Consider the following 8,809-nt stretch of genomic DNA (forward strand, 5'->3'; position numbering starts at 1 on the left):
AGTGAATCACAGCAGACTTCTTCAAGAAACAAAATAAGTTTCATTGTATCAAAATATCGTAATTGCGTTAGTTATCTCACAAAATTCAAAGAAATTAAATTAAATTTATTTTTTTTCTCTTCTAAAAATTGTGAAAATTTTGAGTTGTGACAGTATATTCTTAGATAGTAGTGTTTTAAAAGTATACAAACGCGCGTGTATATAATGTTCATATTATGTACATATATAAAAATAAATAATTTGTTGCGCCTGTTAGTCTAAAATTCAAATTTTGTAGATACTTGTCGCAAAAATTTATAATGGACGTAAATATTGTGTTATTTCCTACAGATTACTTCGTATGATACGGGCCTGCGTATTATCAAGAGACCTTGACTTCACAACACTAAGCGCGCGAGATGCGACGAATTTGGCGATCAATACCTATAGAGCGGTCGCAAGCTCCAGCATCAGAGGTATAAACAAATTGGATTAGTAGGCTCGTTATATACATACCCCCCGGCACAGGCAGAAGGTTATCCTTGTCTATAATTCAGGATAAACGAAGTTAAGTGATATCAATGTTTAATGAAATAAAAGTAGCAAAAGTGTTTCGTGTAAATCGCATGTTTGCATATTATCTATAACAAGCCGCTATTATGACAGACGTTACATTAAGTAAAACCATTGACCGCTTATACGAGAAAAATAACAATCTTGCTAAGCTCGAAGAACAATTACACAAAATTGAGAAAAAGATAAATATTTATTTATCATAATACAATAATATATCAAATTTCACAATGTTTATCCAATACTAGCTATTAATCTGTAAGTATATAGTTTATAAAAAAAACAAGGAAATTGCAGTAATAATTTTATCATATGTATTTTTACATTTAAAATAAAATTCAACATTTCTATCTTCCCTAATGTTCGAGTTGCAAATTCCTACAAACACAATTACTATCAAAATATCAGATTTGGATAAACGTTCGGTTGAAACTTCAATTGTGATTTAAGCCAGCTTATAGGTATCGTGTGATTTCTATTGATATTTACGATCAATATTCTGATATAAGAGAGATCCTGAAAAAATTTTTTTAATAGAAAACACGACATCTCAGGCTAGCTATAAGGGGCACTCTGTGTACTGGATGCCGTTCCTGGAGAACACGTGTGTCGTTTCGTTCGTACGATTCCCCCGAAACGGGGTTTACGTCTCTTTCAGCAGGGAAGCTGCGCGTTTGCATTGAGGATGGGACAGAGTAGACCGGAGCAGACCGGAGACGCGGAGACTAATGCTACGCTTGGAGGGTAGAAAGTAGAAGGGGGAGACGAACCAGCTTGAACCGGCAATGGAGGCGGTGGCAGCGGCGACAGCCGACAGCGCCGGCGGCGGCGGCATTGGATGGAGGGACGGAGTGGGAAAATGAAAAGGAGAAGTGAGGGGATAGGGAGAGGATCGAGCGAAAGAGCGGGTCTAAAACGATGTCGTACCTTGACCAATCTCAACGCGACTTGTTTTAAGCTATGCCAGAGAGCGAGCAAGAGACGGCGAGTACGGCGACCTTAGAAACGAGTTGCGTGATCGCGCTGGCCGCTGAAACCGAAACGGCTGCGGCGTGCTGGAGCGGGAGAAACGCGAACCCTCTCTCCTCTCTCTCCCGATGGACCCTTGTTTCGCCTGGCTTGGGGCCAGGACTCATGTCCGCTGGGACTCACATTCGCGACTCGGATTCGGGCTAATGTCTTGTCGATGTCGTGGATAAGCAGGATAAGTATTGCGAATGTAGATTTGATTAACTGATTTAAGAGAAATCGAAGTTGTGTACGCGTATTATATATGTTTAAAGAGTTTCGCGGATTTTTGTCTGTTAGCTCACTGATACAAACATCGTGATGTCGAGTATTTTTATTAGCTTTGAATTAATGTAATAATATATTTTAGTGTTGGCGATAATCCATTCGTGATAGACTAATTGTGTAAGACTAAAAGAAAGGAAAAACATTCGCCACGTGAGATAACTTATTTATTGATATAATTCGATGCAAAAACATGAACATATATATAGAAATGTAATCGCTATAGAATAAATAAATGCAAATTAAATTATAGAGACATGCAAACTATTCTATTCAAATTCGAATTTCTATAATTTGAATACTATTCGGAAATTTATAAACATCTAGATCGAATACGAATCATATACATATATGTATACCTACAAAATGAGGAAAAAGTATCGGACCGATAAAATATCTTGAAAACAATAAATTTCAGAAGAAAATGTTTCAGACAAAAGTTGTTCAAATTATCTAGTAGAAAAAGATAATAATACAGTAAAAAAGTGGAATTTCCATTTAAAAAAATTAAGCTAACCTGCATGACTTTGGCAATGCCACTTATGGTCAACTAATACTGCCATTAAATGGATCTTTTTAAACTTTACGACTTTTGTCTGGAACATTTTTTTCTAAAATCCATTGTTCTCGAGATATTTTACTGGTCTGATACTTTTTCTTCGTACTCTGCATGTATATCGCCAATTTTATAAAATCTTATTTTCCATTAATAAGCAAAAGCAAAACATTACGGTCATTTTACCTAATAGATATATTCAGTGAGTGCATTCAACAGACAGTATTACAATAATCGCTCACTGAGCGGCTAAGTAGTAGTCCAAAAGTTTATTTCTAATTTTTTACACGTGCTCTGTAACCCTATCAAATTGCAAATAAAAGTTTAAAAAAATAGTAACTGAATATTGTGTTATTTTATAATTTCTATGTAATTATAGATAATGTTATTGGATGCTACATTAGAGTATTTTAATAATCTATGATTTTTCGTCTAATTGTTTCAGTTATTACAACATTAAATAAAGTATATTTTATTAATTTTATATTAAATATTTAAATATATGTTTTTGCATTAAAAAGAATTTATATTATATATAATCAATACTATTTTTCCACAAAAAAATATATTTTTATTATCTACGTGTTAAAATTCAATCTAATAATAATTATATTGTTAATTAAAAATCATATTTTAACAATTTGATTCAATTTGATTCAATTTGTCTCGATTCAGATGAAATTTTGTCGATTTGATTAAATTCGACATAAAAAATCTTTGATTCACACATCTCTTATACTAAATTATATGAGATATTAATATGAGATAATGAAGAAATATGATACATCACGACATCTAGCCTATTAAGTGTTACAACTTGGCAGACAACAATAGAATTAGTTATAGCTGCTGGACCCTTAATCTAACGCGTACAAAGCGGCAGCGTAATACAAGGTGTCATAGAACTAATACGTTAAATTGAAGATTTGGTGAGTATTGCTATACCTATCTCAAACTTTGAAACGCATTTTCTCGGAAATAATTGTGTCACAAGTAATTAAAAAAAAACTAAGCGTTATTGTAAAAAGAATTAAAAGACTTTTAAAATAATGCGCTACTTGATGGTTGCTATTTAAGATTTTTGAGAGAGTTGTTACCTCGCCTAAGGGTAGCCCAAAGTAGATGAATTTGTGATAAAGTTCTCCCTCTCGAAAATTGATGCGTCTCGGCGTTTTTCAGGAAAATCACTATCGCAGACAGCGCACATATGTCTAAAAATAAAGACGTCGTAAAGACATTTTTTAGTCATATACGTATCTAAAAGACATTTTTATGGCGTCTTTTAGACATGCATGCCATGCTGTTTGCGTAATCTTCAAAACAATCCCGGTGGGGGAACATTCGTTGGGACCCTCTGTATAAAAATATCGAGCATTTTTCAGTGCTCATTCTAAATTGTTGTTTTCATTGACATGTTCATCATTTGTAAGGACTTTTTATAATTTTTATAAATATTTTATCATTTTTATTAACTTTTCATAATTATATTGCGCAATTTTGTTTATATTTGTATAGCGTATGCAATATTTGTGTTTTTTGCACAAACTTTTGTAACAGTCAGAATAAAATCAAAAATAAAATTGATATCTAATAATAACTATATAATTGAGAAACTTCTGTTCGAGATTTTCGTCGTCGCAGATGTGCAGTGCCTACTCCAATCCGCGCAAAGACTACGTTCAACTTCATTCTTTAGGCATTTATTATTAAATATATCCAGAAATTATTTTATATAGGTAGTTTAAAATGTACAAGGAAAGAAATTAGATGAATTTAATTTCCTTTTTAAATTGTCAAAACTTTGATAATTTTCGTCATTTTTAAGTGCATCTTTTTCCTTAATTTCAATTGTAACTTTCTACTAATAGCACTCGCAAATAGCACTGTAAACTTGAAAAGCTGTATCATTTAAACTATAATATCAACAATTAGAATCAAAAGCCATGCGATCCAAGCTTAGGTCTTTGAAAGCCTTATATTATATAATATAATATCAACTTTCTGATGTTGCAATCTGTTTTAATATTATGGAAACGCGATACTATATACAAATTTTGTAATTTTGTGAAACAAAAGCTCAACGACTTCCGCGAGCGCTATTGGGTTCCAAGCATTCGCGTATATAGAGATCAAATCTAGACAACAGATTAGAGAGTGCGTGAATGTGTATGTGTGTGCGTGTGTGGATTTGAAAGGGGTCACTATTAGATGACACTAAAGTAGAAAGTGGAAAGAAGATTCCAATGGTAAGAGAGAAGAAAGAAAAGGGGATGGAGGAAAGAAAAGAAAGAATAAGGTCGACGACCTAGCACACCACGTGCAACAATGTATAATGTATATATGCCATCGGCTGCATCGCGCTCGCAGTACGTTATCCCTCAAGGCCGCGGTACCTTTGCTAGGTAAAGGGCTTAGTAGCTTTCTCCGCCTGGCCCGATTTCTCCTCTCGGAATTACGTAACACATGGGGTGTCATGTGTCGACATAACGAGAGAAAAAGGATGAAACGATCACCTCAACTCGTTAGGCCTCGACCCGGAAGCGATAAGTTCTCCCATGTGACAGATTATCGCGCGGTTGACAACTGTACGTTTCCAACGACGTTTAATCCTGCACGTCGCACATAATTAATTTAATTTTATATCAAATATATATTTAATTTCGTAGATTAAAATTTTGTCTATGCATCTTTTTTACATATTTTTTCAACAATTAATTAAATCATGTTTTTGATCGCGTTTTAAAGAAGAACAACTAAAACTTAAACAATTACAAATGATGATGTTATTTATTTATACATAAAAACACCTTTTTTAAAAAGGTAAAAAAAAGGGCGCCAGAGGTGATCGCGCCCTTTTTTGCGCGAAACAATATTGATTTAATTTATTTTTGCTCTAAAAGTAGTGATATTAGATATTGTGCCAAGTGAGCATGAATTTATACCTACTTAATAGAATATAATAAAATATTTAATGTCTGAAAAAACAAGCGCACTCTCTCTCTCTCTCTCTCTCTCTGCTCTCTCTCTCTGGTCTATTGAACCGAAGTCCCGCCGGGTTCGATTCCCGGCAGAGCCAAAATTATATTCGCTCGTTCTCCTCTCGGAAGGCAATGGCAAACCACCGAGAGTATGTTTTGCCAAGAATGCTTCTCTAAAAAATTATTCGGAATCAGCGTTAAACTGTCGGTCCCATATACAATGTGTATAATCCACGTGCGCAACACATGTATATGAAGCGAAGTCACCACGCTCGGACACGAGTAATAGGACTGAGGATGGATGGATTAATGTAAAAGAACTTGTTAATGAGCATGAAAAATTATGTTTACCATGACATTTAATTCTTTTATTATTATGTTCTTATAAGGCTACTTCATTGCTTTATTCGCACATCAAGATTCACACATGCACATGAAACTTTGCATGAACATTTGTTTAGCGCAACACGCCAAGTTTTATTGGATCAAGTATTCTGTTATTTTACTAGGCATAATAATAAAAGAATTAAATATTATGGTAAACATAATTTTTCATGCTCATTTTTTAACAAGTTCTTTTACATTAAATATTTTATTATTCTATATTAAGTACGATAGAAAAATTAAATTATACATTTATGTGAGAAAAGATTAAATTTTATATGTATAAATTTATGCTCACTTGGCACGATATCTAATATCACTACTTTTATAGCAAAAATATATTAAAACAATATTGTTTCGTGCAATAGCTATACGCACAATAGGGCGCGAATACTCTTGGCGCCCTTTTTTACTTTTTTCAAAAAAAAATTTTTTATGTAGCACTAGGCTAATTACTTCGTATCAATCTTTATAGCCTTTTAAACGTCTTATTTTGTCAATCCGCGGTCATAAGCAGATTTATCCGTTTCATTGCAATTTTATTGTTATAAATACTTGAAAAAAATATAAACACAGATACATATTTATATATAATAATGTACAATATATATATTTGTTTATTTGGTTTTCTTTTTTCCAAACTTTCGCAAAGTGCAGTTAAAACGGACAAACTATTTGTCATCATCATCGGGACGTAATCTGCGACTGCGTAACATCGTGTGACATTTAAAACGACTTTCTAAAGATAGAAGGGCTTCGTTCGTGAGTGAGGCGCGAAAGGGCCGAACTCGAATAAATTCGAGTCAGATAAGACGTCCAACGTCCGACAAGTACGAGACGGTTACCGGAGACGCTACCACCGAGCGCGTTGCTCAACGATGATGCTTCACTACATGATGATTTTCTCTCAGCGATGACCTAGAAACTGCCAAGGATTTATCATCTATCCGTTGTATAGCAGGGTCGACGCCCTCGAAGCCTATGCATCTACGAAATTGGGAGTTCTCCGTTTGAAAATCTTACGTGATTCAGTCATTGCCCGTTCCAGCAATCGCAGCTTCCAACACTTTTTTTTCGGGTTTAAGATGAAATAAATACGTAATTGGTTCATGCGTATTTTGGATCTAGCAGATGGAAAGAGTAAATAAAGATATATGAAATGCGGAATAAATCTTTTTGATTGTTTTAATGCAAAAAAGTAGAATTGCGATATCGTTAAAAGAAAAATAAATTATGACGTAATATAATATGTCGATTTATGGAAAAATATAAAGGGTAAGGAAAAAATAGGGGAAAAAATATGACTTTATAATATCAAGAAGTTTAATCAATATTGTCGGATATATAGTACATTATATATATATATTTGTATATATTAATATATATAAATGACAGTATGGACACAACGCATCATTGGCGTAGAAAGGTTACAAAGGAACCTTTCTTTTCTTAACTTTAAGTTCGTCGAAAGAATACCGGCCTTTACTATAAATATTATGGCTATTATTAATATTAAACGTTAGAACTTTTACTCTTCTGCGCTTTCTTCCTCCCGCTATTTCTCTGCAGAAAAAGAGCTTACTCCAGGAGGCGTTCTAAGATAATTTTCGTGTATCGCAACATTCTTTTTTCTGTTATTTAATGTCGTTTAACATCACTATCACCACCGTGAATGCTTTCTATTTCTCTTATCTTGCTTTTCGCGCGTGTGCAGTGCACGTGCAAATAGATTTTTCCTGTCTTCTGCACGCGTTTTTTCCCCATCACTGCGAAGCGGTATTTATCACTCGTTTCTAACGGCGTATTACGCTAATTATTCTATTCCCTGATATATAACGTTCGTATCATAAAAAAACGTTGTCACAAAAATGTGCAAATTGTGCATGAATTTCGATCAAGAAATAATGACTACTACGCTGCGTGTAACTTACACATTAAACGAAATTTAATTACATGTGTATTATAGCGATAGTGAGTGTAAAAAAAATATTACAAGAGACGAGTATTCTTACGAAGGAACGATTACTCGAAAATAAATTTGAGTTTGAAATATTGACAAGAAAGAAATAAAGTTAATGAAAAAATATGTGCGTAACAAAAAATATATAAAACGGTAAAAAGTATGTTTCATTACGTTACGTAATGTGTGAGTAGTTTATTTCCAAAAATAAACTTTTTCGTTGCATAATAAACTACGATTTCCAGTTTTGTTGTAAGCTTTCCGAAATAAGAGATACATGTAAATTCTAATAAAAATCTCACGGAGAAATCAACATTTAATTATACATAACATTAATGATCCTCTCGTTTCCTTCTTTTATAAAAAAGTCAACGTATACTCTTACATACCAGCAAAATTATGTGTTTTAATAAAGAATATAATTATATTTATTAATTAATATGTGTCTATATGTAAAAATAATAACATGTAAATAGAGCAATTTTAACGTTTTACTTATTATTAAGGACCTATCTCTTTTTCTCGAAATAAATAAGATAAAGCATACTGTATCATCAATTCACAAATTTTCTGCACATTACTTCTTTTTTTCTTGCTTTATAGCTTCTGGAATAAATATTACATTTTATAACTTACAAATTAAGTTTTGTGAAAACTGTCGTTTTCCGGTCACATTTCGACACTTGCTATGTAAAAAATTCTCAATAAAAGGTATAAAAACGAGCATTTGTTCCTTCTTCTAGTAAACATTGTCTTATTAATCTTTAAAGCTTTTTTAAAGTTTGCCAAAATGTCAAATATTAAATATTATATATACATATATAATATAAATTTTATTATTCGATGCATTACGCATCGGCGCAACATTAGCGCTTTCAGTCGAAGACTTCTCTAATTGTTATACATTTTATTGCTCTGACATTTCGACATTAATTTCATTATAAGTCGAATGAAAAATAAACGCTTTACTTACTCTTACAGTATACTTAGTATACTATAATATACTACTTCTAGAAATCCATATCGAGTAACAACTTCTCATGTAAACTGACAACTTTTTAAATAATTATCGCCATTTCCTTATCA

The 8,809-nt window shown here is 32.8% G+C and overlaps 1 long non-coding RNA gene across 3 annotated transcripts in view; it reads left to right on the forward strand.

Moving 5' to 3' along the window:
• LOC143893708 (uncharacterized) overlaps positions 1-2,724 on the forward strand; it is a 22,064-nt gene extending 19,340 nt beyond the window's left edge. The window contains exons 2-3 of one of the 3 annotated variants that reach the window (XR_013255900.1): positions 331-455; positions 1,211-2,724. This is a non-coding gene — a long non-coding RNA (uncharacterized LOC143893708). Of the gene's footprint in view, positions 1-330 lie in introns of all 3 variants that reach the window. The other 2 variants (XR_013255901.1, XR_013255902.1) reach the window with 2 other exon arrangements.
• The last annotated feature ends 6,085 nt before the right edge of the window (positions 2,725-8,809 follow it).

Source organism: Temnothorax americanus, unplaced genomic scaffold, assembly GCF_048541705.1.
Source record: "Temnothorax americanus isolate GAGA-0224 unplaced genomic scaffold, ASM4854170v1 Scaffold126, whole genome shotgun sequence".
NCBI classification, from domain to species: domain Eukaryota; kingdom Metazoa; phylum Arthropoda; class Insecta; order Hymenoptera; family Formicidae; genus Temnothorax; species Temnothorax americanus.